At 48.6% G+C, this 17506-nt stretch overlaps 1 long non-coding RNA gene across 4 annotated transcripts; it reads right to left on the bottom strand.

Moving 5' to 3' along the window:
- Nucleotides 1–1977: 1977 nt before the first annotated feature.
- On the bottom strand, nt 1978–13937 carry LOC125155125 (uncharacterized). Of its 4 annotated transcripts, none has more exons than XR_007148050.1 (6): nt 10605–10856; nt 5705–5866; nt 5176–5230; nt 4930–5002; nt 3020–3187; nt 1978–2477 (listed from the first exon to the last, which is right to left on the bottom strand). It is a non-coding gene; the product is annotated as an uncharacterized LOC125155125 (long non-coding RNA). The 4 variants fall into 4 exon arrangements; XR_007148049.1 differs by lacking the exons at nt 1978–2477; nt 10605–10856 and adding exons at nt 13038–13190; nt 13855–13937 and having other exon boundaries at nt 2581–3187; XR_007148051.1 differs by lacking the exon at nt 1978–2477 and adding an exon at nt 4653–4781 and having other exon boundaries at nt 2581–3187; nt 10605–10865.
- Nucleotides 13938–17506: the final 3569 nt, after the last annotated feature.

The following is a 17506-nucleotide window of genomic DNA, read 5'->3' on the forward strand; positions in this document are numbered from 1 at the left end:
ATGGGAACACATTATTCATGGAGCACTGCCCCCTGAACACGTTTGCCCCACGTCTGCTGGGCACCAGTGCTACAGGGGCAAGCACCGGGATTTACCCAGGGGCCCCAGGGCCTCATTGCTAAGTAAGCTGGGAGCCAGAGGGGTAACAAGCATTATTTAGGCCAAGCAAGGGGTAACAGTCATGGAGGAACCACCTGTGCAAAGGCCCTGAGGTGGTCAGCGTGAGGCATTCTCATCCGTCCCTCTGAGTTCGAGATGCGGACAGTGGCCATCCTACCAAACCCTGCCCTTTCCTACCCCAACATCCTTCCTGGGCTGACTTTATAGTTGAGGACCTGGAGTCTGTATCCTGCTCTGTCACTGCTTATAGCTGCATGACCTGGGACAGTGGCTTCCCCTCATGATACCTCAGTTCCCTTCTCTGTGAAATGGGAGAGAGGCTGTGAGAGTAGTAGCCTTTGGTAAAGTCTAGATGAGTGTGTATAACGTACCCCAAATGGTACTGTGCTCCGTAATCAATGTGCACTGCTATTTTCTATCATTATGATCATTACCACCCATTTTGTTCAAAGCCGATAAGACTTTTGGAGGCAATGCGGGCCAGTGGATAGGGTCACAGACTTTGCCATTAAATTCGGGAGTCAAGTGTCAGCTCCTCCACTCGCCTGCTATGTGACCTTGGGGGAGTCACTCAACCTCTCTGAGCTGCACTTCCCTCCTCCATAGCATGGGGAGGATGATTCTAAGAGAGCCTCCCAATATGCGCTGGCACACATTGGCATATGCACAGATCGGGTACCTGAAACCGCTCTCCTTGGTTAGGCCAGGGGAGTGCAGTAGACAGGGACGGAAGGGAGAGAGTGGGGGCACGGGGAACACTGTGGACGTGCTCTTACACAGCTCTGGACGATTCGGTTCGCTCCAACGAGCATGTGTTCCTTTTGCAATTAAAACAAAGAAGCCCCTTGGGGCGCCTGGGTGGCGCAGTCGGTTAAGCGTCCGACTTCAGCCAGGTCACGATCTCGCGGTCCGTGAGTTCGAGCCCCGCGTCAGGCTCTGAGCTGATGGCTCAGAGCCTGGAGCCTGTTTCCGATTCTGTGTCTCCCTCTCTCTCTACCCCTCCCCCATTCATGCTCTGTCTCTCTCTGTCCCAAAAATAAATAAACGTTGAAAAAAAAAAATTTAAAAAAAACAAAAGAAACAAAAAAAAAAACAAAGAAGCCCCAGAGAGCGGAAAAGTTAAATGAAGTCAAGGCACCGCCTGTCTCCTGGGACATCACGAGGTTTAAATGAGTCAGTACGCGTATAATGATTGGAATGGGGCCTGGTTTGTGGTACAAGCTGAGTGAATGTTAGTTGTCATAATAAGAGTAATAATAATAATATAAAATAAAATAAAAAGCAATAATTATTATCATTGGAACTATTACTTTTCAAGCAGTTCTGCAGCATGATACCATGAACATCAGTCATGTAACTTCAGGAGAAGTGGGGGTCCCCTTTTGTACTGGGAGTGTGGGGTGCTGAGAATCACATTCTAGGGAGGAAGGTGAGAAGCCCTAAGGTGGTTCTGGGCAGGGTGCCAGACCCGCCCCCCCCCCGCCTTTACCCCTGGGCAGCCCCCTCTCTCTGGTCTAGCGCTGCCAGCTCTGGGGGCCCCTGAGCACAGGGGTGGGGAGGGCAGGTGTGTCCCTTCAGTCTTAAGACTGGGATGCCCTTGAAAGTCTGAGAAGGCTTGAGGGGCAGGGAGGGGATGTCTGGGCAGAAACCGAGTCTGGGCCAAGCAAGTGTGACTGACATCAGCCCTCGTCCAGCCCTGACAGGTTAGAAGGCATGGGAAAGAGGTCCCTGAGATGGCCCAAGGGATGGGGGTTGTGGACTCCCAGCAACTGGCCCAGGGAGAAGCAGGAGGGTTTGGTTTTATTTTTAAAATGATGAAGACGTTAAAAGAGTCCTGTAAGCATTTCACAGAATGGGTCTCTGTAGATGTCATTTACATAACAAGTGTCTAAATCATCAGTAATGGGGAGGAAACTGCAGATAAGGACGAGCAGAGACGTTCTGGCAGCAGAGGCTTTGAGTAGCTATTTCAAGTCTGTGACAACGCCCTGTGGGTTTGGGGTTCTTGAAAGATGGGGAGAAAGGAGTGGGAAAACAGCCTCGGGTGTGGCTGGGGATTGGGGCTGATCCATGCCTTGTGGGCCTAGAGCGTAGAACTTATATATTTTTGGGTGGCACTTTTTAAGAAAAAGAACCCAGAATTACGTGTCAGATCTAAGAAAGGGTCACACAAGTGAGGGCCCTGCGGCTTCAGCCTCCGTGGCTCCTGAGGAAACCTGCCTCTGGTGATGCGTCAAACCCGGGGTTGTAGTAGGAAGACCTTTGTCCGCAGGTCTGCTGTGCCTCAGTAGCCTGTGTGACCTTGACCGAGCCACCTGTCCCTCCGTGGATCCCAGGAGATGATGCATTAGAAGGCCCTGTTCATGCATAAGAAAGAGAGGGCAGCAACACCAAGGATTTCCTCCTTGGGGAGAGATCAACAGCACGAGGCTTTTCGAAGACTCCAAATAGGCTGCTGTACCATATTTAAATGCTGTTTTGATTCATGTACCCATTAAGCTACTTTATAGCTGACTGATGCCTTATTTTTATTCTTGTTTCAAAGCTAATTGCGTATCATACAGAGATGCCTACAATGTGGTAAAACCTCCTATTCAGCTAGAGCAGACCTTCCTCTGTTGACTGTAGGTCCTCCCAGCCCCCTGCCATGACCCGCACTATTGTGGCCTGAACTGTGAGCGTGATGTGTGCATGCACGCTCTTAGGGGTTCTCTTTCTGGAGTCCTCTTCCCTCCATAGTTTATGCTGAACACACTGACATGCACGAACATCAGTGCTCAAGCTCGTGTGTTGCTTTGCTGGCTTTGGTCCCAGCTCCCTGTAGTCCACTCCCATCCAAGTCAAAACAGCATCGGGTCCGGTTTTACCCAGCAACTCACGTTGTGTCATCAGGAGTTACCTTCGCCCTCTGCTTTCCATGTTGGCCTCACTGTCTAGTCAGTTTGTTGCGGATGGTAGCCCCAACAGCTCCCCAAGGGAAGAGAGGTTCTCGTTCACAAAAGTTCTGTGGCAAGTCCTGGCATGGGTTTGCTGGGCCCAGGTCACATGTCCAGCCTTGGATCCATTACTAAAACAAAAGGCATGAAATCCACTGATTGGCCAGATCTAGGTTATGTGCCCACCTTTTGATTCTGTAGAGAGTTAACATCCCCCAAATTATATAGACTAGGAAAAACTGATGGGGCAAGGTCTTCAAAGGAAAAAAGATGTATTATTGGTATAAGATGAGGAAGTAAAGGGCAGGCAGGAAACATAGTCACAGATGTCTATGGTCCCATCCGGGACAGTGGAGCATCCTAGGATCTTAAGGGATAAGTGCACCCCACAACTGGTGGAAAACCCAACTCAAAACCCCTAAGAACTGCACGTAACACCAGGTGTCATGGAGCCTGGACTTAAGAACCAAATGGAGACAAGAAGAATTGGAAACAAGCACAGGCTTTCCTGCTGGGGCTGCTGGCCTTGGGGGCTTGGGGATGGATATGGCACAGGAGCCCAGAGGCTGTATCAGTAGGGAACCTGGACACTGATGGCAAACAGCATGAGGATGAGAACCTCTGGAGGGATTCTCCTCGGAGTTTGTTAGAAATAAGGCATCTTTTTTTTTTTTTTTGAGAGAGATTGAGTGTGAGCAGGAGAAGGGCAGAGGGAGAGGGAGAGAGAAAAATCTTAAACATGGAGCCTGACACAGGGCTTGATCTCATAATTGGGAGATTATGACCTGAGCCGAAATCGAGGGCTGGACACTAACTGACTGAGCCACCCAGGCGCCCCAGAAACATAGCATCTTGAGCCCCACTCCAGACCTCCTCCATCAGAATTTGAATTTTAATCAGGTGCCCAGTTGATTTATGTGCACTGCTAAAGACTCATCTCTCGTCTCTTAGCCCTCACATTCAGGGGTGGTGGGACCTATGTTAGGTCTTTAATTCAGACTTTCTGGAAGACAGTGTGGTCGTGTGTATGAAGGAGCCTTAAAAATATTCATGCTTTTTGATGGAGCTGCTATTTCTACTTCTGAGACTGTTGCTTAGCAAAGTCACAAGAGGCAGGGACAAAGAATATTATGCACAAAGATGTCAATTGCAGTATTATTTATACTCAGAAACTACTATGTATTCACAAATAGGAAAGGGCAAAGTCAAGTATGACACATTGAACATTGACTGCTGTGTTACCATTTGAAATGTTGCTTTAAAAAACAATTTGGGGGGGGGGAATAAGCAGGGAATATAGTGATAAAGCGGATAGACACAGTGCCTGGCCTCGTGGAGCTGACATTCTACTGGGCAAGACAGACAGTAAGCAAGTGGACAAATGAGACAATTTCAGACTGTGACCAGTACAACAAAGAAAGAATGGGGTTATGTGGTAGAGAATCCTGGGTGGGTTGGGAAGGACTGTTCAGATGTGGCAAATAGGGAAAGCTTGTCCTAGGAGCTGTCATTTAAAGTGAAATCCAAAAGATGAGAGGGATCCAGAGAAACAAACAGGTAGGAAAAGATCATCCAGGCAGAAGGAATGGGAATTACCAGCATGTTGGAGGTGGGGAGATTAGCTGTTTGGGAGATGTGTGGCTGGAGCAGGGTGAGCCAGGAGGAAGCTGGATGCTGAGGAAGCTGGAGAAACGAGCAGTCCCCAGACTCCTCCGGCCTTGTAGGCTGTGGGTAGAGTATGTCTTTTGTTCTTAAAGTGTTATAACAGTGGATGGAGAAGGAAAATGATATCAGTAAGAAGGCAGAATAGAAGGTCCTAGCGTATCTCCCCCCACAGAAACACTGACTTGCCAATCACCTACATACAAAATACCTTTTTGAGAGCTCTGGAGTTCAGTTGAAGGTATCAGCACCCCAGTGGACCACAAAATCCAGCATCAGTCAAACTGAAAAGGGTAAAAGGAGCAGTTGCACTTTGCATGCATCATCCCTACCCCCGACCAACAAAACTCCGAGCCAAGAGAGATCCCCATAGTCCATGACTTCTCCCTCAGGAGAAAGAACAAGAGAGGGTCCAGCTTCCTGACCTTTGGGGGCAATGCCCAAAAGCCCTGCTTACCTTGGCACATTAGAGCACTGAGGAAATTGGTATGGCTTGGATCATCGGAGAGCAGCTGAGAACAAAGTAAAGGGCAGACGCTTATAGCAACTAGCATGTATATCCCCAAACCACAACCCCCCACAGATGGGGCTCCACACATCCCCACACATGGCATGCAGATCTCCACATCTAGGAAGGATCTCGGCAATAGCCTTGATTCTGCAGGATTGGGAGAAGGTGCATAACTCTGAAACTGTTTCCTCAGGAGGGATGGAGAGAAGTGGAACTTTTACCCATTGTCCTGGCATATTGATGCATTACCCTATGGAAAGGGGGTGGTTAACTCTTGGCACTCAACATGGCTGTGTAGGGTAGGGAGAGGGCACAAAATCCTAAGGCATGCTTTACAGAGGGGAGGGGAGGAAGTGGAACCTGCACCCAGTGCCCTGGCATATTAGGGCAATGCCCTAGGGGAAAGCAATGGGTAACTCTCAGCACCTGGCATGGCTCTGTGGGATTTAGAGAAGGCACACAATCCTAAGATTACCTCCCCAGAATGTAGTGGAAGTGGAGTGGTCCATAGAAAAGGTTTGAGAGATCTCCAGAATCTTTAGGCAGGCTGTCTGATGAAGGTCTTTTCTTCCCAAATCCTGTCCAAAAATACTGGAAGAGGTGGCTACTTCTTTATATGTGCAGACACCACCACAGGCTATAAAGATCATGAAGAATCAGGGAAACATAACATCACCAAAGGAACAAAACAAGACTTCATTAACTGACCCCAAAGAAATGGAGATCTATGAATTGCCTTACAAAGAATTATAAATTGTCATTTTAAAAATCTCATTGAACTATGAGAGAGCACAGATAGACAACAAAAGGTAGAAAAACAATCTATGATCAAAATGAGAAGTTCAACAAAGAGAAACCATAAAAAAGAACCAAAACAAATTCTGGAGCTAAAGCACACAATGCCTGAATTGAAAAAGTCAGTACAGTAGCAGACTTGATCAAGTAGAAGCAAGAATCAGTGAACTTGAGGAGAGGATATTTGAAACTGTCTACTCAGAGGAGCAAAAAGAAAGAGGAATAAGAAAGAGCTAAGAAAGCCTACAGGATTTATGGGGCACCATCAAGAAAACCAATATAAAATAATGGGTGCTCCAGAAGAAGAAGAGAAGAGAAGGTGGCAGAAAGCTTATTTAAAGAAGTAATGGCTGAAAACTCCCCAAATCTAGGAAGAGAGATGGACATCCAGATTCATGAAGCCCAAAAGATACAAAATAGGTTGAATCTAAGAAGGTCTACAGTGAAGCACATGAAAATTGTCAAAAGTCGAAAAGTTTGGAAACAGCAAGAGAAAAGCAACTCATCATATACAACAGAACTCCATTAGGATTATCAGCAGAATTGTTAGCAGAAACCTTGAAGGCTAGCAGAGAGTGGAATGATATATTCAAAACGCTGAAGGAAAAAAATCTACCAACCAAGAATACTCTACCTGGCAAAATTCCCCTTTAAAAATGAAGCAGAGGAGTACCTGGGTGGCTCAGTTGGTTAAGCATCTGACTCTTGGTTTTGGCTCAGGTCATGATCTCATAATTTGTGAGTTTTAGCCCCACATTTGGGTCTGCACTGACAAAGCGGAGCCTGCTTGGGATTCTCTCTCTCCCTCTCTCTTTGCCCCCCTACCCGGCATCAAAATAAATAAATAAACTTAAAAAAAATAAAAATGAAGGAGAGATCAAAACTTTCCCAGGCAAACAAAAATCAAGGGAGTTTGTTATCACTAGACCTTTTTTTTTTAATGTTTATTTGTTTTTGAGAGAGAGAGAGAGAGAGAGAGAGACAGAGACAGAGACAGAGACAGAGTGTGGAAGTGGAGGAGCAGAGAGAGATGGAAACACAGAATCTGAAGCAGGCTCCAGGCTCCGAGCTGTCAGCACAGAGCCTGATGCAGGGCTTGAACTCCCAAACTACGAGATTATGACCTGAGCCAAAGTTGGATGCTAAACCTATGGAGCCACCCAGGCACCCCTCACTAGACCAAGGGAGGGGAGTTTGTCAAGTTGAAATGAAAGGACACTAAACAGCAACACAAACGTATATGAAAGTATAAGTCTTACTGGTAAGGGTGAATATAAAGACAAATAAAGAACAGTGCAATACTGTAATGATTATACATAAATCACTCTTAACCCAAGTATAAAAGTTAAAAAACAAAAGTATTAAGGATAACTAAAACTATAAAAATTTGTTAAGGATGCACAATATAAAATATGCAAATTGTGACATCAATAACATAAAATGTGTGTGGGGGGAGTAAAAGTGTAGAGTTTTTGTATGTGATGGAAATCAAGTTGTTATCAGCTTAAAATGGACTGTTAAAACTATAAGATGTTGTGTGTAAGCCTCATGTAACCACAAAGGAAGTATTTAAAGAAGATACACACAAAAAAGAAAGTAATCAAAGCATATAATATCAAAAAAATCATCACATCATAAGAGAAGACAGCAAAAGAGTAAGAGGGGAATAAAATAACTACAAAAGAAACAGAAAATGATGAATAAATGCCAATAGTAAATCCTTACCTATCAATAACTAAGTGTAAATAGTTTAAACCCACCCATCAAAAGCCATAGAAAGACTGAATGGATAAAACAACAGGCTCCAACTACATATTGAGTACATATTGAGACTTTAGCTTCAAAGACACACAAGGGCTGAAAATGAAGGGCTAGATAAAAGATACTCCTTGCAAATGGTGACCAAAAGAGAGTAGGGGTAGTTATACTTATATGAGATAAAATAGACTTTAAGTCAAGAACTATAAGAGATAGAGAAGATCATTATGTAATGATAACAGGTTTAGTTCAACAGGAAGATATAACAATTATAAATATGTATGCACTGAACATCAGAGTTCCTAAACATATAAAGCAAACATTGACAGATCTGAAGGAGACTTCAGTAGTAGAAGACTTCAGTGCCCAACTTTCAATAGTGGACAGAAAATCCAAATGGAAAATCAATAAGGAAATTGCAGATTTGAACAACTCTATAAACAAGATGTACCTAAAAGACATATAGAGCACCCAACAGTTGCGGAATACACACTCTTCTCAAGCACACACAGAACATTCTCATAGATAAAACACATAACAGGTCACAAAACAAGTCTTAACAAATTTAACAAGATGAAAATCATCCCAGGTATCTTTTCTGTCCACAGTGGAATGAAGCTAGAAATCAGTGACAGAAGAAAATGGGAAAATTCACAGATACATGGAAATTAAACAACATATCCTTGAACAGTCATTGGAAAGAAAAAACTAAAAAGGAAATTAGAAAATATTTCAAGACACATGAAAATGAAAATACAGTATACCAAAACTTTGCAAAAACAATATTAACAGGTCCTGAGAAACACCTCCATAAAAAAGAAAAATCTCAAATAAATAATCTAGCTTTATACCTCAAGGTTCTAGAAAAAGAACAGGCACAGCCCAGATTTAGCAGAAGGAAAGAAATAATGAAGATCAGAGCAGAAATAAATCACATAGAAAATAGAAAAATAGTAGAAAAAAATAGATGAAACTAAGTTTGGTGCTTTGAAAAGAGAAACAAGGGGCGCCTGGGTGGCACAGTCGGTTAAGCGTCCGACTTCAGCCAGGTCACGATCTCGCGGTCCGTGAGTTCGAGCCCCGCGTCAGGCTCTGGGCTGATGGCTCAGAGCCTGGAGCCTGTTTCCGATTCTGTGTCTCCCTCTCTCTCTGCCCCTCCCCCGTTCATGCTCTGTCTCTCTCTGTCCCAAAAATAAATAAACGTTGAAAAGAGAAACAAAATTGACAAACCCTTAGCAAGACTAAAACAAAAAAGAGAGGACATAAAGAAAATTGTAAATGAAAGAGAAGACATCACAACAGATGCCACAGAAATAAAAAAGAAAAGAAACGACTATGAACAATTTTATGCCAATAAATTGGACAACCTGTAAGAATAGGACAAATCCCTAGAAACATACAACCTACCAAGGCAGAATTTGGAAGAAAGAGAAAGTTTGAACACACTAACAATAAATAAGAATATTGAATCAGTAACCAAACACCTCCCAACAAGGGAAAGTGAGACCAGGTGTCTTCACAGGTGAAGTCTACCATTCAAAGAATTAATAGCAATCCTCAAATGCTTCCAAAACCTACAGGAAGAAGCACGATACTTCTGAACTCATTTTATGAAGCCAACATTACCCTGACAGGAAAGCCAGATAAAATATTAGAAATAGAGTGACCATATGATTCAGCAGCGCCACCTCTTGGTACATACCCAAAGGAATCAAAATAATCTCAAGGAGATACCTGCACCCCCATGTTCACTGAAGCATTGTTCACAGTAGCCAAGACATGGAAGCAACCTAAATGCGTATCGACTCATGATGAACAAAGAAAATGTGGTATATAGTCCCAATGGGATATTAGTAAGCCTGTAAAAAGAAGGAAATCCTGCCATTTGCAACAACACGGACGAACCTGGAGGACATTATGCTAAGTGAGATAAGTCAGATACAGAAGGACAAACACTACATAATACCACTTAGATGGGGAAGCGAAAATAGTCAGATATAAAAGAGAGTAGAATGGTGGTTTCCAGGGGCTGGAGAGAGGGGGAAATGGGGAGGTGATGGTCAAAGAGCACAGAGTTTCAGTTGGACAAGATGAGTAAGTCCTAGAGATTTACATGGCACAGTGCCTATCATTAATGTTGCCCTTTTATATATGTAAAACTTTGCAGAGAGGGTAGATTTTTAGGTTAAGTATTCATATCAGAAAAAAATAACAGTTTTTAAAAAATTTTTTTAATGTTTATTTTTTGAGAGAGAAAGAGACACAGACACACAGAGTGCAAGCTGGGGAGGGGCAGAGAGAGGAAGACACAGAAACCAAAGCAGGCTCCAGGCTCTGAGCTGTCAGCACAGAGCCTGACGTGGGGCTTGAACTCATGGGACATGAGATCATGACCTGAGCTGAAGTTGGATGCTTAACTGACTGAGCCACCCAGGCGCCCCAAGAAAAAAAAAATAAATAAATAAAGAGGGTGGAAGAAACTTTTGGAGGTGATGGATGTGTTTATGGTGTAGACAGTCATGATGGTTTTACAGATGTTACTTATCTCATACGTCATCAGGTTGTATACATTAAATACGTACACCTTTGTGTAGGTCAGTTACACCTCAGTAGAGAGGTTAAAGAAAAAAGTCGATGGAGGGGACTCTGATTCGGTCCAGGTTGCTAAAAGCCTCAGGAACAGGGTCACTGGGGCACATTTCTAATCCACATTAAGTGAGCAAAGCTGACATAGAACAGTACAAACTGTCTTTTGACTGTATAAAAAGATTAAAAAAAAAAAAAGCTTGGAGATAAACCTGCAAAACTGTTATAGTCATTACCTCCAGGTGGTGGGATTGCAGATGATTTATACTTGTTTTTCTTAAGCTTTTCTGTATTTCTTCCACACGAGAAAACACAATAGAGGTGATTTCAGAATCTGAATTTGTATCCAGTCGCAGTGATTAGTCGCAGACACCAGAATCCACTCTTTCTGGTTTGAGAAGAGTGGAATTTATTCCTGGGTGTTCGGATTGAGATTCCAGAACTACCAGGGGAATAAACTTTGATGCGCCATGGCCAGGGACAGCATAGCCTGGACAATCAGCTAACCCTGCCTGAGACTGTTGCCACGGAAACACCACTGTCTGTGATGCTCAGGCCCAAACACTAGAGCCAGCTGCTGTGGGAGAACCAGACCTTTCTGTTCCCTGCCAGCCGGGGCGCCCCATCTGTCCACCGCTCTGTGTTGCTCACTTCCACCTTCTATACCTTGGGCAGGCATCTATCTAGAGCAGGTGAGACCACCCACAGAAACCTAGCTGCAAGGGTGTCTGGGAAATGTAGATTTCAGTTTTTTCCAGAGACCAACTACCACAGGGCATGGAAGGAGGGGGTCGGCACCCTTGTTTAATGACTCAGTCCGCAAGGTCCACCATAGAATCAAAACAAGAGTGACCAGAATGGTTCCTTACACCCTTGACTTTCTGAAACGCACATGAAGGCTTAATCATCCATTGTGTTGTCATAAGGACAATGGGATGCTTTCTCTTAGTCCAGACAGCACTGGCCACCAGCGTCCCTTGCCCTAGCCTCCTCAGTACACACTGGCCTGACTTGTAACTGCCAGCACCTCCTTGCTGCTGGAGACCCCTTGGCCACTTGGGCGGTAGGCCGAAGTGTGGAGACGGTGTTCCCGGGGCACTTCAGCCAGTACCCCAGCTGCCTTGCCTCTTGGCTGGGAGAGCTCTGCACACGGCTTCCTGGTGGCCCGGTTCCTGTTTTCCACAGTAGTGGGCTCCTGCATGGTGGGTGGCTTGATAGACTTGATTTGCTGCCTTCCCTTCCTTTTCTCACTTCCCTTCCCCCCTCGCCTTCACCTCCCAAATAAACAACTTGTGCCACAATCCTTGTCTCCAGGCATGTCTGGGGCCACTCAAACTAACGCGTCCATGGCCTACGCGTGCACACATGTAAAGCCTCATGCTGGCTCCGGGTGTTGGTTGAACAAGTGTGAGGCTGCGTTTGTGACCTTGCATCTGTTCGTGCCAGTTTGGAAAGGCGCCCTATTCCTGGTTCTCACCCCCTTCGGCAGGGAACCAGAGGGCTCCAGTATGCTCCCAGCCACCTGCCACCTCACCCACGCTGACGCCACGGCCAAGCGTGCATGTGTAGGTGTCGCCCTTGCCAGAGTTCTGCCCAGCTGCTCTCGGCTCCTTCTCCCCACAGCATTTATTACTCCTTCTGCCCTAAGACCGTGCCGCTATACCTTGAGGTTCAAACATGAGCATGACCATCCTCGGTTTAAATAGGGACCGCTGTGTGCCGCTCTTAGCGTGTGAGGTGGCAGCCAGCTCTGTTAACGGGCTCACGTAACAAACATCCCCCCACCCCCTGCAGCCCGCTGGATGCCAGGCCCCACGCTGGGCTCTGGCACTTGGAGACACATCATCTACTACAGAATCACCCCTCCCTCCTTCCCTCCTGCGCTGCAGGTCTGCCCATGAGCGGCCGCCCAGCAGCCGGGAGCCCGCGTTCTCAAGTGACACCTCAGGCAGGTGGCGAGAGAAGCGGCTTTATCAATCAGCTGCTGTGTGTCACACTCGAGCCTTGTCTCCTTATAGCACTCGTGGGGGTCGTTATCATCCTCGATCCACAGATGAGGAAACTGAGGCTCATAGAGGTTGAGTGACATTCTGAGGCCACTGGGCAGCAGGAAGTGGCAGTGCTGGGGCTGGGACCAGGAAGCTCTGACTGAGGGTCTGTTCTTGTTTCCCTGGCATGTCCTGGCTTCTCAGACACGGGACATCCCAGAATGATGGGCTCCTGGCATTGACGCGTCACTGTAACTCAGCCACTAACCAGCAGCCTCTACATTGTCTTAGCACCGGAGACACCACAGTGAACCTAACAAACCCCTTATCTCCTTGGAGCACCCCCTTCCTGAGGAATAGATACAGTAAACAAGTAAGATCACTTCAAATGGGGCGGAGTGAAGGCTACCCCGTGGGGTGATGTGAGGGAGAGGCGTTGAAGAGCATTTTCTACTGCTGTGTAACAAACAACCCCAACACTTAGCGGTTTACAGAGGTGACCTTTTCTTGTCTTGGTGAGCGTGGGTCAGGAGCCCTGGAGCAGGGTAGCTGGGTGGTTCTGACTCACGGTCTCTGAGATCGCCAGCAAGGTGTCGGTTGGAGCTGCATCAGCCGGGGGGCTGGGAAATGTACCTGTAAGCTACCAACACACGGTTGGTGGCCGGGGCATCAGGACCTTACCACGTGGGTCTCTCCAGGGCCGCTCACAGGACAGTTCGGCTGGCTTCCCGCAGGGCGAGGTCAAGGTGGACATTAAGAGTGAGATGTGCACATGCACGTGTGCTCATGGGCGTGCACACACAGGCTCTGCTTGCTTGCTTTTCTGCCACAGCTCTGAGGAAGTGGAAAACAAAAACAAAACAAGAACCTTCTATAGCTGCTCCTAAGGATGGCGCCTCCTGTGGCTCCAGGCCCCCGGAGGACGGCTTTGGAGCGTCTTCCAGCTAATGGAGGCCTCATCGGCTCCTTGCTGTATCCCCCGGGGTGAGGAAGCATCACACGCTTCTGTTGGCCCTTCTGGTCATCCATCACCTGCCACAGTGGGGGGCAGTGTGGCCTGTGTTGGTGTGTGCCGATGCCACTTGGAATTGCCAGGCAGGAGTCCATGGCCCTTCTAGAATGAGGGTTCAGGCAACTAGAACACACGTGGCTGGGAGACACCTACTTTTCACCTTACTTGCTACCGGTGAGGGCGCAGGGGCCACTGGGTGTGGCCAGAGGAACCCACCTGTGACAATGGGCCCGGATGTTTGAGGAACAGAGTGGGGGCTCTGGCCCTCTTTTGAAAATAACTCGTCACCTTGCCGAACAGTCTGTTCCTGTTTTTCCATTTTAAAATTGCGGCTTCTACGTATGGAGGACATACGAAGTGTCCGTATACATATGTAAGGGTGTGTGTGTGGGGGGGGCGGTCCACAGATTCACTATAGTACAGACACCTTCCCTCACCACCCAAGTCCACAAGGGGGGGGCCCCCAGCAGCCCGGCGACCACGTACTGTTCCCCCAACAGCAACGTCTCTCTGGGGGAGGACTGGTGGCCCGACTTTTGTGGCTTCATGGTTTAACTCCCAGGTGGGCACCTCTCGGCTGAGGCACCGAGTTTTGGCTGCTTTGCTTCATTCAGGTGGATTGTGACATGTGCCTTCTCTGGCTGCCTCAGCCACTCCCCCCCACTGCTGGGGGTGGCCAGGGCTTGTGTGTTCTCCTGGCCGCTTAGCATCCCTTGTTTGGTGTGGATGGGCCACATTCACCCATTTTCCTGCAGAGACACAGGAGGCCTCTTCCAGCTCAGGGCTCAGGGAGCACATCACATCAGTACCCGGGGTTTGTTGTCTCGCCACTTCGAAGAATGAAGAGGGAGACACAAAATGAGCAGCAGGCCAGTTGATTAGAGTAGAAGATCAGAAAGGAAGGGCAGTAGCAAAGGTCTCTTTGCAGAGAGGGGGTGTTCGAAAGTGAATGCCCGAGGTCTCTAGGCAAGGGTCTCTGTTTTAGAAGGTTCCGGTCAGCCCTCTCTTCCCTTCCCCCTCGTTCCTTCTCAGGTCCTACCCTTATTGACTTGATCACTCTAGGTGCTGGTTTGTCCATTCCCGATTGCCTCGACCCCCTTGTGTGTGGGGTGGTCTGTGGCCATATCAATCCCTTGTGGGTCATATGTTTTATGGCCTGCTACTTAGTTTTAGCCAGGTCTTTTGTCACATTCCTGAGGGGGACCTGACGGGGAGGAGGTTGGTGCCTGGTACACGCTTAAGGGGAACCACACACCTGAAGGGGTTTGCTATGGTCAGACCCTCCCAGCATTGTTCCAAAATGCGTGTTTTTCCCCACCCAGGGACTTCAGGTCCTAAACGTCCCCTCTCTGCCCACTGAATCCGGTCTTTTCCTACCACAAAGTCATGTGTTTCACTGGGGCCTGTACCTAGGAGCAGAACTTGTGGGTCCGAGGGTGTCCTGACCTTCCCGGGGGAACACCGTCCGTCCTATGAGGGAGCACTTCTGTGGGCCCCGTGAAGAGCCAGGGAGGCAGGGAGCAGTACTGAGGGAACCATGACTCAAAGACATCTGAGCAGTAGACTGGGCCCTGCTGTGCAAGACGGCAGTCTGCTTGAGAGGCCCGAGCAGGTAGGGAGGCCTGGCCGAGTTCCCAGAGGGTGGTGAGAGCCGCACCCCACCCCCCCACCCCCCCGCCACCGCCGTGAGGGACCCAGCTGCGGAAAGGGACCGGTAGTCAGGGGGTGTGGACTACGCAGAGCGCCGCAGGCAGGAGGAAGAGTGTGTGCGGAGGCTCGGAGGCCGCAGACGGTGATGACCCTGGCCGCCGTGACACGGCACCTCAGACGGCGTGGCTTGCACAACAGACGTGGACTCCCTCACCGTTTCTGGAGGCCGGAAACCCCTGATGGAGGTCTGGCAGGGTTGGTTTCTATTGAGGCCTCTCCTCCTGGCTTGCAGCGGGCCGCCTTCTCAGGGCCCCACCCTCAGGACCCCACTGAACTTTCAGCTCCTGCCCACAGGCCCATCTCCAAGTAGGGCCACACTAGGGGAGGGGCAGTAGGGCTTCGGCGTATGGATTTGGGGGACACAAACATTTGGTCCGCAGCAGGGGTGAGGGGGATATGAGGGGCCGGAACATTCATGGGGCAAGAGGTGAGGCAGTGCTTGGGGTTTTCCCAAACCCTGCCCAAGCTGAGTGATTGGAAACAGTGGTCATCATGTGTATTTGCGCGGGGTTTCCCACTTTGGGCAGGGCCTGTGGGGACAGCCGCTCTGTGCTGTGTGTGACATCAGCTGAGGCTTTGCTTACCATGGCTGACAGCCGGAAGCTCAGCGGGGCTGAGGGCCGGGAGCCTTCCTCCTCCCCCATGTGGTGGTGAGGGCTTCCTCTTGGCATCTTCTTTCTTCTATCTTTCTAACAGCAAGATAGCAGAAGTTGCCAGTCCTTTCAAAGGTTAGGCCTGAACCTGGCAAGGGGGTCATTTTTGCCATCACAGATGTCACAGAGTCCAGGTACAGCCACTGACCACTCATGTCACAGACCTTGCCCTTTTTCTTTTTTTTAAATAAAAATGGTGTCTATTTAAGGGGTATAGTGTGTTGTATTGTAACATGATCGCTATAGGCAGGCTAGTTAACGTGTTTGTCTCCTCACATAATTGTCTTTGTTTCTTATGGTGCAAGCACCTGAAATCTGTTCTTAGCACATTCCGGTACACCATACGGCCTTGTTAACGATGGTCACCATGCTGGACATTGGACCTCCAGACTTCCTCATCCCACGTAAACGGCAACCTTGCACCCTCTGACCGACCTCTGGCCGTTTCCCCCGCCTCCCAGCCCCTGGTGAGCATATGGACCCGTCTTCCTTCAGCCATACACTTGTAAACGCTGTAGAAATGCCATGTTTGCCGTCACCTCCCAGGTCACGCATCCTCTTGTCTTTGAAGCACAGGCTGGCCAGGTCTCTCCTCAAGCCAGTGCAGCCCCAGAGAGTGAGGTCATGGGGCTGGGGCACACCAGAGCTGTGGAAGTTGGAGCTGGCCGTCCCAGATGCCACTGTTTGGGGCTGGTGTCTTGGCGGGCAGTGCACAGGAACCCCATGACTGGAGTTGTAGGGGCATGTGTGGGTTTTCCTGGAGTGAGGTCCATGGCTGGGACCAGATTCTCTGATGGGTGTCTCCCCCAGAGAAGGGTGCCAAGGTCATGACAATACATCTGATTTGAATCTATCTCTGTGACATGGGTGTGAGAGGCAGTGGTTGGCCTGGCCCCTCCGAGGCCACCTCAGCGAAGCCATGGTTTATCATGGGCCCAACTCCCCACCTGCCACTTGGCAGGAGTCCAGTGACGCAGGCACCCACATTCACTTAACCCTCGTGTGTTGTTTGTTTCAGCTTCTTCTCGTGGAAAACTTCAAACGTGCACCAAAGTAGGCAAAGCAGCGTAAGACCCTCCCACCCCTCATATCCCACTTCAACAATGGTCAGCTCACAGCTAATCTTATCCCCCCTCCTTATCCCTGTCATATTGTATATTCTCCAAGTTTTTCAAACGTTTAGTCATTTGTGAGAGATAGGGAGACACAACGCCAGCGGGCGAGGGGCAGAGAGAGAGGGAGACTCAGAACCCGAAGCCGGCTCCAGGCTCCGAGCCGTCAGCACAGAGCCCGACGGGGGAGCTCGAACCCACGAACCCCAAGATCATGACCTGAGCTGATGTTGGATGCTTAGCTGACTCGGACCCACCCAGGCACCCCTATTCTTCCCCATTTTTTAAAATAAAACCGCGCTATTTCTGAACGTGTTTGTGTCGTGAGCCTGTGGCAGCCTGGGTTTTCACACTTGGTTCCCCCCCCCCCCCCCCCCCCCGCCGGTAGGGATTCTGGTACCCAGTTCCAAAACATACATGCCGGGGGGTGAGTTCCCACACCACCAGGCCGTTCTCAAGACACAGCCTCGTGTCCTACAGTTCCACCAGTTCTGATACCCTCTAACTAGAGATGGCCTCAGATCCCACAGGTGGAGGGCTCAGTCCTACAAGACTGCCCCCACCCACTGCACATGCCGGTCGCAAGCCTATCTTGTGAACCTGCGCTTCTGACTGACCGGCCGGAAATCAGAGGTTCCTGTGACTCCTCCCCCCCGGCCCCCA

Source organism: Prionailurus viverrinus, chromosome A2 (assembly GCF_022837055.1).
Source record: "Prionailurus viverrinus isolate Anna chromosome A2, UM_Priviv_1.0, whole genome shotgun sequence".
NCBI lineage: Eukaryota > Metazoa > Chordata > Mammalia > Carnivora > Felidae > Prionailurus > Prionailurus viverrinus.